Below are 16,089 nucleotides of genomic sequence, written 5' to 3'. Positions count from 1 at the left end.
TGACATCAAATGACTCCTAAGAGAGAACGTTGCAGAAAGGACCATCTTCATAGGTTGTTATCTAGAGACAGGTATGTCATTTGCATTTCCAAGAAATGATTTTGTCGTCTTGTTACTATACTCTGAATAAACTGAAGAAAAATTTTAAAGGAATAAATGTAGGTCTTTCCAAACAGCTTTTATTAAAACATTTGCATTTTACTTCAAAGTTTTCATTCTTTTCCTCAAAGAGAACTCTCCATGGAAATGTTAGTAAATCCACCTTTCTACTTCAGGAACTTGAAAAACACAATAACTATACGTTATTGTGTTTTTCTAATTGTGTTTGTATTCAACACAGTATTGATATAAGTAAAAGAAGAACATTTACATTGCATAATAAGTTACTCAGCACTGCTTTGTGTTTCTGTTAACAAAGCTAATTTATTTCTTCTTAGGGATGATTCCGTTCCAAAGCAAAAATTTGATGTCATTCTAATGAGTCTGCTTTCAATTGTAGAGTACAGTGAAGCCTCAGTAAAGAATAGTAAGACATCTATTTTATTGTAGATAATAAATCTGCAAAGTAAGTTCTCAGCATATATTGAAGTTGACCTGGCACGGAGTTGCTTTATGAGTAGCCCTTTGAGCAAACTCTGCAGTTCTGTGTGTAGTTTTAAATCACTGTCAATTTGTAGGCAGGTACATATCACAATTGTCTGTTTTTCTTTTTAGGGCTCATGTAATCAAAGAAGTTTCTTTGTTGTGTGTATCTTTTCAGAACACAACAGGAATTGAAAATGAATCAGGTGAGTTTAAAAATAAGAATTCATACAAATACATTACCTAGATGTTAGACCAGTTCTTGATTTTTAAAAGATAGTAACACACACCTTCATTCCTCCCAGATTTTCCTTTCTGTTTCTTAATACCATTCATTAGTTCATCATTTCCATAGTGTGTGTTTGTTCGTGGAGTATGCATTGTTTTGGCATGAGTTGGCTTTTCTGTGGAACCCTGAGTAGAGGACTCATTCTTAGGGACCTTAGTTCAGACTTTCTTTTTTTACCTTCCCTGCCACACTCTAGTGTTATTTTTTTGTTTTGAAGCTTATTAAGCTTTCATTTTTAGTACTTTTTATTTTGTAATAACCCATTGGTTGCACAGGGAAAATTGGAAGTTATTTTTAGAGACCAAAACTGAATGGGAAACTTTAAGCTTTCTGTCCTTGAAAAACCCGTTTAGAGGGCTTCCCTGGTGGCACAGTGGTTGAGAGTCCGCCTGCCGATGCAGGGGACACGGGTTCGTGCCCCGGTCCGGGAAGATCCCACATGCTGCGTGCGGAGCGGCTGGGCCCGTGAGCCATGGCTGCTGAGCCTGCGCGTCTGGAGCCTGTGCTCCGCAACGGGAGAGGCCACAACAGTGAGAGGCCCGTGTACCGCAAAAAAAACCCCAAAAACAAAACAAAACAAAAACCCGTTTAGAATAAAAACAAGAGGGCAGATATTGAAATGTAAGATGTATTTCTCCTTACAGGAGGGTGTGGGGTTACCTGGAGATTAAACAATTCTGTATTTCTGTAGCCTCAAGGGTGTTCTGATAAGTAGAACCAGTTATATAGATTTTATATGTTCTAAAGTAGGATTCTTATTTTCTGGTCTTAATATCATTTCACTTGCAGTTCTAGAAATGTATGGATATCAGAAACATTCTCTTTTGAAATCTTTATAAAACTCTTTTTTTAAAAATATGAAGGACAGAACTTAAAAGTGTGTAGTCTGTTATTTTTGGTGTTTAGCTTAAAACTATCAGGCTTGAAAACATTTTGTACTCTCAATCAACTGAAACTTTGGACACCTTTTTTTACCATTTACAGGTGCGTCTAACTGGAGCTCACAACTCCAATTTCATTAAGTGACCAAGTTTAATAAATTCAGTCCTGTGTTGGGGTTGAGAGGTGTGAAGTTTTTGGAATGGATTCTTTTGATTTCTTTTCATTACTTTCTTTATCAAAAATTCGTTGATTTTAATGCAGAGGACTATACATCATAAAAAATGAATCTGGCAAACACATGGGGCACATGGTTGCTATTATTTTAAAGCTTGCAGATTTACTGACATGCTTTTGAAGGCAAATTATTTTTGAAATGGTGAGATGGGGGAGGGAAAAGAGAACAGAATGGATTTTTCATAGTCACTGTCCTTCAAAGTTATGTGCGGATATATGTCGTAGAGTTCATTTATTTTCCTTTTTTAAGATTGAGTCTTAATGCTGACCTGGTCTCCCCATGGAACTTGCTTTCCTCCTGCCTCGGAGCTGTTGCTAGAAGAGTCTCGATTCTGGAATGGAATGATGGTGAATGCTTCCAAAGTGGAATCTAAATACTGACATCACTTAGGTTACATCACTCTTCAACAGCCACTTACTTCAGGTGGCTAACTGTGCTAAGCTAATAACATTTCATTTCGAATGTATTTAGACCTGTTTGACGCCTCACACTTTCGCTTTAATATTCCATTTGTATCAAAAGGACTTGTGTTTGAAGAAAGTGCACATGCCATTCAAAAGAGTCGTGGTAATAACCGTTTCTTTTTTTGGCTCTCTTACAATTTGGTTTTGCTCTTGACAAGTTTTAATATCAGATCTACAGAGGACTGCCTTTGATACCAAATGCCAAATATCAGTGGGGAAGTGTCCTCTTATGTTTCTAGTGGCTAGCACATTTTCTGATTTGGGTGTCATTTAAATGCTCTGGTAGCAGTGAAACTTTTATTTGGATTATAAAAATTGTCCGCTTTTTATGAGTAAAATTTTCAGCATCATTAGTTATATTTTTATTATTTGAGGAGTATTAGTTCCATGATATTGAGACCTGATTACTATAGCATGACATACAATCTATGAGTGTTTTTCAGTAATTGTCCCAGTGATCTTTAAAAATTAAGAATTGTTTCAGGACACTTCATGTTTTTCCCTCTTGTATTTATTCTTATTTTCAGCCAGTGAAATTGAGCAGTAAGTGCTTGAAAAGCTTCAAAACAACTACACAAAAATTCAGATATTAAAAAAGTTTTAACTTGAACCAGATTGATTTTTAATTAAAATCTTGATGGTGAGTTTAGGGTTAGATTTTTCTCTCTAGGGACTTGATCAGCATTGCTTTGGTGAATTGTAGCTGTCAGATCTGTCTCTTATGATTGGTGTAGTTTCTAAGACAATAGCACAGAATCTTTCATTCATACATGCCTGACAGTTGAGTTTTAGGGACCAAAGGATCCCAGGAGTGAGCATACCATATTGTTTACAAGTGAGTCCTTTAGAAGAAACAGCAGAGTCCAAAGCCTCCTGGCATTTTAAACACTGACTGTTGAAGCAGCAGTTTGAACTGCTGTCTTATCAATATGTTTCAAGTCGTTCCTGGTATGGCTAGCCGGGCTCTCCCTCCACTCTCAGCCCTGGGCTCCACAGAGCTCCAGACCCACATGCTTTTTGTCCTTCATTCTCTTTCTGTCTGTTCTCAGCACTTAGCCCCTTCTTACTATCTCTTCTCTTTCTAATTTAGAATCCAGCCTTTGCAGCCACTGTATCTCCTCCCCTCACTCTCCATTTTCTTTTCTTTCCACTTTCAAATCACAGATATCCTTTACTTGCTTCATTGTCATTCCACACCCGTCCCTATTAACTTGGAGTTGTTCCACTATTCTTCTTATCTTTTCCTAGATTTATCTAGGAGAATCCAGAACTTTATAAATGGCTGTCTCATGGACAGAGAGTTTAGAATGCTTTACTTTATAGAGCATCCAAGGTGAGCAAAGTTCCGTAATGCACATAAGCTCACAGTCCCTTAAAGTAGGTGTTCTGGGGTTTAATGCCACTTGCTGCCTCGTGAGCGCTTAACCAACACGCCAGGCACCGCGATGCGTATTACAGATATAGTCTTTCAATTCAGTCTTTTGCAACCACTCTATGAAGAGTAGGTATCATAACTATTTTATGGATGAAGACATTAAGGCCAGAGGCCTGTGATTACTCAAACAGTAAGTGATAGAGCTCTGATTCACTCAGACTCAATCTGAATCTGATTCTGATTCAGGCCAGTCAGATTCCAAAGCCCAGGAGTTCTTGGTCACCATGCTATACTGCTGTACCGGTCAGGATAAGCTGTGTTATGCTGCACTTACGGACGGGCAGCTCCAAAATCTCAGCGTCTTACGCAGGAACCATTTATTTCTTGTTCTTGCTGCACATCCAGTGTGGATCTGCTATTTTAGTTGCTTAAGAACCAAGGATGATGGAGGCTTTGTCTCAGTATTTGTTTCTTCTTCTTCTGCTTAACTGGCTAGAGTTACTCCCATGGTTGCATTGAACTTAAAACTCAAGTGGGGAAAGCAGTGCAAACCCATCAGGTGCTTGGGAGGAGAAGAGAACTGTAATATTTAGGTACAGCCCCAGTGATTTTTTTTTTCCTGCTTTATTGAGATATAATTGACATATAGCATTGTGTAAGTTTAAGCCCTAATGGTTTAATACTGCTGTCTTGATTACTAACTTTTAAAGAATTTTTATATAACTCAAATTGTTACTAATATATGAAACTTTCTATCAGTGTAGTAGTTTTATGATTGCAGCATGTCTGTATACTGATCAGTCATCTATGGCAAGGGTCCCCAGCCCCTGGGCGGCAGACCGGAATTGGGCCGCACGGCAGGAGGTGAGTGGTGGGCAAGTGAGCGAAGCTTCATCTGCAGCTCCCCACTGCTCCCCACCACTCCCCACCGCTCCGCATCGCTCCCCACCTCTCCCCATCACTCCCCACCGCTCCCCACCGCTCCCCACTGCTCCCCATTGCTCCCCACTGCTCCCCATTGCTCACATTCCCGCCTGAACCACTCTCCCCACCGCCCCCGTGGAAAAAATTGTCTTCCACAAAACTGGTCCCTGGTGCCAAAAAGGTTGGGGACCACTGGTCTGTGGTATTGCCAGTAATCAGTAGCAAAGCAATTTAGTGTTCCAAACTTGTTTTAAAGTTTTACTTACTAAAACAACAGAAGAAGCTTTTAATCACTGATGCTGCAGATCCAACCCTGAGAATTGTGATAAGCCCTCAGAATAATGGAAAGATCCATATTCCATTACTGTAGCTGTTCTGAATGTTCTCTCATCCGCTCATGCATCCTGCATAGACTGCATCCCAGTGTGTTCTGCCTGCAGGGAACTAGGTAGGCAAGGGCTCAGCTTTGTAACACAGAGTTTTAGAGGGAGACAGTTAAAAAGCAGGATGACAAGCAAGATAATTTCAGACAGTGAAAAGTGCTGTGAAGACAGTGAAATAAGGTAATGTGATAAAGAATGATGGGTGGAGAGGTTCTCTGGATTACATGGTCAGGGAAGGCTGTTCTGAAGAAGTGATTAATAACAGAACAGAGACTCAAGACATAACTAAGAACCAGATATATGAAGATCTGGGGAAAGAAATTCTAGGCAGAGTGAACAAACAGTGAGTGCAAAGGCTCTGAGGTGAGAATGAGCTTGCTGGTTCAAGGAACGGAGTGCAGGCCAGGGGCTGGAGCGTGACGAGCAGCAGGGACTCTGGACAGGATGAAGTTGGTATGAGGGATGAGGGCCAGATTTATAGGGCCTTTAGGGCCATGAGAAGAAGTTTATCTTTTTTTTTTTTTTGAGGTATGCGGGCGTCTCACTGCTGTGGCCTCTCCCGCCGCGGAGCACAGGCTCCGGACTTGCAGGCCCAGCGGCCATGGCTCACGGGCCCAGCCGCTCCGTGGCATGTGGGATCCTCCCGGACCGGGGCACGAACCCGTGTGCCCTGCACCGGCAGGCGGGCTCCCAACCACTGTGCCACCAGGGAAGCCCAAGAAGTTTATCTTTTATTCTTCTAAATGCAATGGGAAGCCACTGGACAGAGACATCATCTAATTTCCACTTGTTAGAATATCGTTCTTCCGGTGCTGCAGGGACTGGATTGTTAGGGGCAAGAATGTAGTACTATGTTTGTTCACTATTAACACCATATTTGAGGACAGTTTCTTTAGTTGGAAGCTTAATAGACCTGCCAGCTTTTTGAAGGAGGGTACTTTTGAAAGTGTTTTCAGAACTATTTGACTGCTGTTCTTTTGTGGAGATGCTGTATAAGATTTTCTTGTTCTGTGTCCCCATCTGCTTGTTGTTAGTTGCAGTTGTACTCATTCCTTAACCAAATACAATTTAATGCTATTTTAGGAAACTGAAGCTTGTTTGATTTTTTTCCTCCATTGTTTGCCCCCAGAATAGTAACTAAGAGTATTGTTTGCCAGTCTAAACAAAGAAGAATTTGAGTGTTTTAATACTCTCTGATTCTTGGATGTCTTTTGCTGGTGACAACAATTGCTATGGTGATTAGTATTAGTCTGTTGTAGCAGGGATATGTATCTTAGTGTGAATATACAATGTTGTGTTCTTAATATTAAGGGATGTTGAATCTGATCTCTCCTGTCACCCACTGCTGTTGCTCCCCAGTGTTGGTTTTGATCAAATCGATATTTAAGAAACGAGGAGCTTTAATTAAATAGGTTAAAACTGATGTAGTAATTTATGATCAGTCTTTGGATGAAGTGTATAAAAGGAGTTACTGATATAAATTTAAATGAAATACCAGTAAAGCTTGCTTATTCTCATATTAAAAAAAATAAAGATATTAGGGACTTCCCTGGTGGCGCAGTGGTTAAGAATCCGCCTGCCAATGCAGGGGACATGGGTTCAAGCCCTGGTCCAGGAAGATCCCACATGCCGCGGAGCATCTAAGCCCGTGTGCCACAATTACTGAGCCTGTGCTCTAGATCCCGCGAGCCACAACTACTGAGCCCACGTGCCATACTACTGAAGCCTGCGCGCCTAGAGCCTGTGCTCCGCAACAAGAGAAGCCACTGTAATGAGAAGCCCGCGCACCGCAATGAAGAGTAGTCCCTGCTTGCCACAACTAGAGGAAGCCCACGCACAGCAACAAAGACCCAACGCAGCCAAAAATAAATGAAATAAAATAATTAAAAAAAAAAAGAGGGACTCTATTTAGCATCTTTAAAAAAAATAAAAATAAAGACATTAGTATGTGTTGCCTGTGTAAGATGGTACATGCAGCCTTATGTAATAGCAGCCAGTGCCAGTGTTCTGATGCATATTAAATGCAGTGACTGTTTATTTGAGAGTGTGAAGAGAGGGGTGTAGGGAGGAAGTGGAGCAGGCTGGGTCCAGAACACACGTGCCTGGAGCAGAGCGGATGGGGTCAGACCTGTGGTCATTGTGAGGACCAGAGTGGACTTTGCTCAGGGAGCTGGGACACCTTTGGAGGCTTTTGAGCAAAGTAATGCTTGACTTGGGTTAAAGAAAAATCTTGAAAAAAATTTTTTTCTATGGCGTTGGTATTTTTGTTCTTTATTTTCTCAGAGCATTAACGTCTCATTTTAGCACGATTTAAAGAGGAGGGTATAGGATTCATTTACTTATTTTACTTTAAACATCAACTTTGAGGTATAATTTATGTGTAATGAAATAGTCATTCGAAGTGTTGAGTTTTGACAAATGTCTACACTCATGTAACTACCATCACTGTCAAGATATAGGACATTTCCATCACCCTCAAAAGTTCCTTCTTGCTGTTCTGCAGTTAGTCCTCCCCCGAGCCCCTACCCCAGGCAACCACTGATCTGCTCTCTGTCCCTATGGTTTGGTTTTTCCCATTCTACAATTTCAGGTAAATGGAATCATATAGTATGTGCTCCTTTGTGTTTATCTCCTTTTGGTCAGCGTATGTTTTTGAGAGTCATCCATTTGTTGTGCATATTAGTGGTTTATTCCTTTTACAGGAAATATTTTATAGGAGACCATCTGACCATCTAGATAAACCTGTTCATAATCATATTTCTAAAGATTTGGTGAAACTGTGGGATGGCTATCTTTCGTTTTAGGTATCTCCCCTGCTTTTTTTCTAATCCTAAAAATATATATGGTGTAAAAAATCAAAAGCACTTTTGCTGTTGTAGCATATTATTAATATAGAATTATATTTTTGTAGGTAACTATAAATACAGATTTGACACTAAAGACATTTTTAAAAAAGCCTTCCAATTAAGGTGATTCCAATCTGTTGTTATTACTTAAACCTCAACTAGTGAATGTATAGTTTAGGAAACTAATGCATTGAATAATGATGGCCCTTAAATCTCATTTTGAATCATGTATTTTACTAGGTAAATTAGCAATTTTTATAAAATCCAGGACATTGTCTTTCTGAATGAAAATATTAGATTATTTCTGAAATTTGAAAAAAGAAATTAGTAACTTGAATAGCATTTCCTTACATAACTGTGGAAGGAACTGTGGCAGAAGTCTTACATTTTTTGTTGTTCTGATATTAATGCTTTGGTAGAGAAGGTTCGAGGGTTGTTTAGCTCTGCCTCACCTTTGGTGTTGTGACTCACATTCCCCTCCAGCTGTGTAAACTTGGGCAAGTCACTTGCCTTCTTGGTTTTTGTTTCTCACCTGTTAAATAGGGATAATAGCGGTGCCCATTCCATGCGATTGTGGGCAAGAGTAAATGAGTAATAAATGTAAAGCGCTAAGACTAGTGCCCGGCACATAGGGAACACTGTAAGTATTGTTATTATCATCTTCAGCCAGTAACCAAGTCTTGATTCTGCCCTGTAAAATACCTTCTAATCACTGTTACTGCTTGAGTACAGACCAAGACATTCCTTGTTTACTAAACCTCCTAGTTCATCATCTCACCAACAGTCTGTCTCTCCTCATGGTATCGTTCTCCACGTGCCTTGAAGTACTGTATGTATAGAGCATAAAGCTGACCGTACAGGAAGCCAGAAAAGTGGACAATCCTGCATTGTTTGGAATGTCTTCATGGAGGAACTGGGATGTGAACTTGACCTGGAAGGATGTAGAGGTTATTGACTGGTCAGAGGAATTGAGGGTCAGAAGCACCAGTGCTCTGGGTCATTGTAGGTTGTGAGACCCCCAGAGGAGTAAGAGGACCTAGGCTGGTGAGGGCAGGAAGAGCCAGAGGGTTGTGTCTGTAGGGGCCAGGAAGGAACTTTGAAGAGTAAAATGGGGAGTTTTCTTCCAATAGAATTTTTTTTTTTCAATCTGTGGGTATAGCAAACAAACTGTCTGACTTGAAAGGCTGTAGGTCCACAGTTTGCTGCTTTGGATGAAGGTGGTTTGAGAAGTTGCAACTCAGTCTTGCCAGTAACAGACTCACAGAAAGCTCCTTTTCCTGCTCAGCCCCCACTCCATTCCCACCCTGCATCAGAACCTTCTGGACAAGGGGCACGGGTATGTCAGGGTGAGAAAGCTCTCAGGTACCTCATTTTCTTTGCTTCCCTTGAACTGTGAAAGTTTCTAAAACCAGTAGAGGAACTACAGGACTTTATTTAGAATGTTTTTAGAAGAGTTTTGAACCAGATGCTTTATAGGTTGACTAATAGAGAAGGCAGAGCGTTTGGAGAAGTTGAATATGGAATAGACTAGAAGCCAGAAGACTTCGTCACATCTCGTCACTCCCCTGCCCCAAACCCTGCAGCGCCCCACCGCTCTCCAAAGGCCGTCTGGTCTCTGTACCTTGGTCGTGAAGGTTCTGCAGGATCTGGTGGCCGCTGCCTCTGCTTTCTCCCTGGCTCACTCTGACCTGGCCGCAGTGGCCTCTTTTTGTTCCTGAACTTGCCAAGCCCTTTGGTCTCCTCAGGATGTTTCTTTGGAATGCTCAGGCCTTCACACATGGCTCATTCTCATCTTTCAAGTCCAAGTCTCTGTGTCATTCTCTGTGTCATTCTCTGGGATGCTCTTGCTCCCCCCCAGCTACCCTAACTAAAGCAGAGTCCCCTCCTTAGCTCTGTCACACCCTTTCTTTCAGCGGTCCCCAAGGGAACACACCGCCGGTCTCCCACGTTAGGCTGTGGGCCCTGCCCTCCTTGTCGCTTTCCTAGGTTCCTAGGGTAGCGCTGTGGTGGCACGTGGGACAGAGACTGGGCGTTTGTTGGATGGGTGGGATTGCTGGGCTGTTCCAGCTTTAAAGGAGGGCGGCGGTGGGCCCTGGAGGGAAGGGATCAGGTACAGCAGAGTTTGAAGCGTCACCAGCAGTGTTTGACTGTTGACCTCTCTCCCTTCCTTGAACCTTTTCCTGGCCTTTCTGGTACCTCACTGCCTCTGGGCTGTCTTCTTCTAGGCCTCCTCTGCTGCTTTCACTCTGAGATAGTGGTGTCCTGAGGGCTCGTCCTCACTCTTCTCTTGCTCTCCAATCTCATCCACTCCCCTGGACTCCGTTACCAGTCGAGCCGTATCCACTTACAGCCGTCTGTGCGCCTGGACCTCTTGACATCGGTTGCCAGACACTTGTTTATTTGACTGTTCACTGCAACCACTGCTCTGCGCTACGCATCCTGTGCTGGGCTCCGGGGGCAGGGCGAGTGAAACAGACCTGCCCTGTGTGTCTGGGACCTCGGCTTTGCCTCTGGTGGAGAGGCCATCAAACAGGCCAACCCATCAGTGCGTCAGGGTGCAGCGTGCAGTGAGAGACGAGAGCGTGGGAAGCTGGCCTGATGGGGACCCTTGCCCGGTAGGACAGTGGAGACAGGCTTCCTCTGGGTAGGGCAGGGGCCTGGAGCACCGACACACACTGGCTCCCTTAGGAGTCCTCAGGCCTTGATGGGGTCGCAGTCCCACCATCTGGGGCTTAAAGCAAAGGGTAGGAACTCTGTCCTCCTTGTCCATCCTTGCAGGACCCCTGACGGGCATCGATGATAAGTTGTTGCCTTTAATATTTTGAAGCCACTTAACTCAGTTTGTTCTAGCCTGTTTTACTTGTTCTCCTTTGGTGATTAGCAATGAAACCTTAAAAAAACTGAACAAACCCTTGTGCCTATAGGGGAGCAACCCCTCCAGTTGCACTCAGGAAGCTTGGCATGGGGGGAGGCGGGGGGGGCACAGATATGTGGGTCCAGCCTCTTCCGACGCTCCTCGCATCACCACACTCTCCTGTTCTCTGCCTCTCAGTCCTGAGATGGGAGGTACCGGAAGGTCAGGGGTGGTCTTCCTCAGTCCAGCCATTCTCAAGCTTTTTGTTTACGTGGATTATGTATTTGGATATTTACCATGAAATTGAAACAAATTTTAAAACTTTGGGGGTGGAATAATTATAGATACACAGGAAATTGCAAAAGTAGTAGAGTCCTGTACGGTCCTCTGCACTCACCTTCCCCGGATGGTAACGTCTAGTACGATATCAGTACCACGGAATCCACTTGGTACAGTGATGTTAGTCAGACTACAGCCCTTATTCATGACTCAGAAAAGCTAAAGCACAAGATTAAACAATCACACATTCCATTAGCCGGTGGCATGATGACATCAGCACATGTCAGAGCCTCCAGAAAACTCCCCTGTACACATCTGAGAGTGAAAAAGGCAGATAACGTCTTATTATTATTATAAAAATGGCTCTGACCTTGTGGACCCTCGAAAGGGACTTCCCAGGCACCACCGGATTATAGTGCGCGACCCCACTGGTTTAGTAGTTAAAAGGTGGACTCCTGTCTGTTAAATTCCTGTCTGGAATTTACCTGCTCCACTATTTTATGTAATTTGGGAAAGTTACTTGACAGGGCTACTCTAAGACTTGGTATTTGGGATTCCTGCTCCTGAAGCATGACTGTCTGGGTTTGAATCCTACCTCTGCCACTTACTAGCTGTGAGTATAGGCAGGTTTCAGCTTCATCTGTAAAATGGGGTTATAAAAGAACCCACAACCAGCATGGTAGTGTAAAGATTAAATGAGGTGCTGTAGAAAGAGCTTGGAATAGTGTCTGATTAGTATCCTGAATACTTCATCAGCATTACCTCTGATATGGTGAGGATTCGGTGAGGTGATGTGCAGAAAGTGCTTGTTAGCACAGAGCTTGGCCCAGAGGAAGGTGTGCGAGTCATGTTCCCTGAGCTCCCCATTATCCAGCATGGGAAGGTCATCCTCGGCCAGAGGAAGAGTATTGCAGGAAAGCGTAGAAGGACCTTTAAGAGGCTCCACAGCAAGGTCAAAACTGGAGATTCCAAATACCTGTAAGGTTTCTTGTGTTAGGAAGCAGAATAAGAGTTCCTCTGCTGGTGAGCCTCTTAAGAAGGGGGCCTGGGTCAGCTGTATTAACCGTAGTATCTTCACCACCAGCACATGCCAGCCCAGAGCAGGCACTTGGGAAGTGTTTGTTAGTGATTGAAAGATGGACAACTTGTGGCCATTAGTTGGGGGAGAGAGGGGATATTGACTTTCTTTAACTTTGAGGTAGGAAGTTGGAGACATGGAATTAAGGAGGTCAATTAACAGTTAATAACTAACTTACTAACTTAAACTTACTATGTTAAATTTAATACATACCAATCCAGATCAGTTCACTGATACTTGTTTCATTAAGTAGGGAATTAAAGAGTTCTTACGTTTTCTATTATATAACAGGAAAGTAGAGAAGCCCTCGTAGCTTCGCCCGTGCTTATCACAGTGGTCAGTGTCAGAAACCCTTGAAATGGGAATGTGCCTTTATTCTGGGACAGCAGGGGTGGGGTGCTGGGAGGCCGTTGGCCCCTCTGGAAAGAGGAGCAGCCAGGGTTCCTTCCTGGAGTGTGCAGCCTGGCCTCCGGCTGCTTACCTTCTACCCCTCTCATTCTGTGTGGTTCACGGTTCTCCAATGGCATCACCCCCCCCCTCCCCACACACACACACAGCGCTGGCCGCTCTTCTCTTCTCCGCTCTGCTGTGGACATATTGGTCTTGTTGCCTGTCTGTTCTCTGAACACACCACACTTGTTCCTAACTCAGCAAGGTCCTTTCCTGACCTGTTTATCCTGCATATTGTCACAAGATTCCCTTCCTACTTCTAGAGAGGTCTTCCTTAAGCCCTCTGTCTAAAATAGCACCCTGCCCCTTCTCCCATCACTGTGTCCCCTTGTGCTTGATTTCTCTTCAGAGCATCAATAAGTACCAAGCACTGTCTGTCTTCTTCACTAGAGTAATAACATTGTTAAGGCATATGTGATGCTTAAAACATTGCCTGGCCCACAGAAGGGACTCAGAAATCTTTTAACTAGATGTTACAGTTTCTTTTAGACAAAATCAACCTAAGAAGTATTCCCAGGATTGTGATTCTTTAGTGTGAGCACCAAGATGACTCTGTTTAGAGTATGGTATTACATCTAATACTATCTATCTGTCTATCTATCTAATACTATATATATATATATATGTATATATATACATATATATATGTATGGTATTAGATGTATATATATATATATATATAAAAGTGATTATGTGTGTGTGTGTATGTATATGAAAGAGATCCCAGTTTATGAGTGTGTTGGGAAGAGAAATTTTCTTTTAAATATTCTTTTGTTCCAAAGGTTTACTTGTAAACTGGTTGCTTGGAATTGAGAGCATATCACATTTTCTAAAAAAGGATCCTTACATTGACCCAGAAACACCTACCTCAAATTCAAGAAATTCAGGCACTCATAGAGAAAATGCTTTCAGATAGACAACTCTGCTATTTAATTTTTTCCTAGCTTTCTTTTTTCTAAAAAAGGTTTAAGTTAACTTGCAAGAATCATTTATTCATTCAAGTACTTAAGTGACAACAAACATTTCAAGTCTGTTGCTGAGCATTGGGAATGCAACATGGAGTAAGGTGGACACAATCTGTCTTCCCTGCAGTCTGACGGGGGAGGTGCATTAAACACATAATTATACAAGTAATTATTTAAAATTGTGGTAAGAGCTATGAAGGAAAAATAGGGAAGGGGGGAGAGGGTGGTTCTGTTTAGGCAAGCCGTCCTACCGTCTTCTACTTCTGATTCCCTGAAGATGTTCCATGCAGTTTGCAGCCACAGCCACTGCAGTGGCGATTGCAACAGCCGGAGAGGTGAGAGGAAGGCCCTGGAGCTGGCCAGTGTCTGGACTGAGGCCCTCCGGTTTCAGTTGAGTCCCTTTGGAGTGTCCAGGGTACGGAAATAAACAGGAAAAAAAGCTTTCCTCTACTAACTAAAGGAGCCCAAATTAAAAATAATGGTTTTGCTGAAAGCAAGTAAATACATGTATGGGAACTTTCCTTATTTCTTTTTCCTGTGGCACCTCTGCTGAGGTCCTTTATATTCACAGGTGTCTCAGAAATTTTAATATCCATGATCTTCAACTTATCCTCAAGTTACAAATTTCCTGTGGGAATGACCAGTCCTGCCTTAGGTGCCATCTCCTGTTGACATTTCTGGGGAAGTTTGGAGGTTTTAGGACAGAGATTCTCAGATGATATTCCAGCAGAATCTTTTCTTTTTTGAAATCTTTGCTTTATTGAGGTATAATTGACAAATAAAATTGTAAGATGTCTAAAGTGTGTATACATCGTGGTGGTTTGAGATACCTATATGTTGTGAAAGAATTCCTACCATCTAGTTAATTCACATACCCATCACCTTGCATATTTATCTTTTTCTTTTTTTTGGTGAGAACATTTAAGTTCTACTGTCTTAGCAAGTTTCAGTTCTGTAATACATGCTGTCAACCATAGTCACCATGTTTTATATTAGGGCCTCATACCCGATCCAGCAGAATTTTAACATACCCAAATACCACAGTAGTTACGGGCTCGGGCTCTGGGGAGAGACAGACGGAGTCTCAAATCCTGTCCTTGAGCAGCCTGGACCACTTCCCTAAGCCTCAGTTTCCTCCTCTGTGTGTGTGGTGAGGGAGAGGGGAGCTGGGAGGGGGCATTGACAGTGCCTGCCTCTTGGGCTGTTTGGTAAGCTTGCACACAAGAGGGTTAGCACAGTGCCTTGCACTGAGGCCTGAGGAAGTTCCCGGTACACATTAAGTCATTACTATTATTGTAATACTGCCTGGAAGTATCAGTTTGAGTTGGCTGACGCACTGTCTTTTCAGAGCTTCTGGGGAGGCTAAGTGGTGTCAAAACCTTTAAAATCTTCGCCTGGGTCCCAATCTGAGAAAGGGGAAGAAAATTCCCACTGACTGTGCTAACTGGCCATGTGCTAATAGGACTCATCACTGCGGCTAGTACTTGTTAATATTGTGTAATTTATCCAAGTTAAAAATAATTATTATGTAGCCTAGGATAGCAACTACCAATTTAACACCTTTTCCCTCTTTGGAAAAATTTATTCACGTTTCCGAAATTCCAGTTTATACGTGAAAATTTTTAGAATGAGGGCACTGTATTTAGAAGTGAGAAATTTGTGTGCTAAATTTATTCACACTTTAGCTAATGAAAAATACCATAAGACCATTTCCTGGCCAGTTTTGATATTCCCATGTCTGGGAAGGCATTGAACTTGTGCTTGGTGATACTGTCAGGACCAAGGCATAAATCAAGCAGGATGGAAGTATTTGTGCTTCTGGAGTGTATGCACCATCACCTCGCCCGGTCCAGGGAATGAACCCTGGCGCCTCGATGCCCACTTTTGCACATTTCAACTCAGAATAGCACAGTAGACCCTCCTAGTGACATGCTTGTTGCGGCGGGATTTATTTCTCTTGAAGCAGCCTATTGATACGTTTTTTTAAAAATTGAAATGCTAGGAGTACAGAAATTTGGATGATATTCTTTTCTTGGCACAAAACATTCTTAAAAACTACAAGATCTTCATTGTTCTGGGAAAATTAATCTTTTTAGCTTGGAGTTTGCTTTTTCCCTATGTTGGTTTCTTTGAAAGTCCTTGAGAAATGTTTCCCTCTGCAGTGAAATAAAAAACATTCAGACTACAAAACCCATCCTTCTTGGCGGGGTCACGATCTGCACATCAGTTCTTCAGGGTATATGTGGTGCCAGTTAATGGCCACTTGATTTTCCTTTAATTTGAAAGTTATCTTTAGACTAACAGTCATGTTCTATGAGTTGGCTCAAATCTCCCCTTTCCGTTACCTGACATACATCTATCTAATAGTAATCTTATTTCTTAAGAATTTTGGCATATACTTAGTAATTTCTAAATTCTCTCTTTCTTAGAGACTTTGTGATATTGTGGGGACTTTGCTGTTTAGTTACTTGGTATACAGTCGT

General features: G+C 42.3%; 1 protein-coding gene across 1 annotated transcript in view; it reads left to right on the top strand.

The window, feature by feature from the left end:
- The window catches only part of PRDM2 (PR/SET domain 2), a 119,122-nt gene that overhangs the window by 13,398 nt on the left and 89,635 nt on the right, over positions 1–16,089 (top strand). The gene's annotated exons all lie outside the window — the stretch shown is intronic.

The sequence above is a fragment of the Lagenorhynchus albirostris genome, chromosome 2 (assembly GCF_949774975.1).
Source record: "Lagenorhynchus albirostris chromosome 2, mLagAlb1.1, whole genome shotgun sequence".
In the NCBI taxonomy this organism is placed as follows: domain Eukaryota; kingdom Metazoa; phylum Chordata; class Mammalia; order Artiodactyla; family Delphinidae; genus Lagenorhynchus; species Lagenorhynchus albirostris.
Note: the sequence above shows the minus strand (reverse complement) of the source record. Positions and strands in the feature narration are given on the sequence as shown.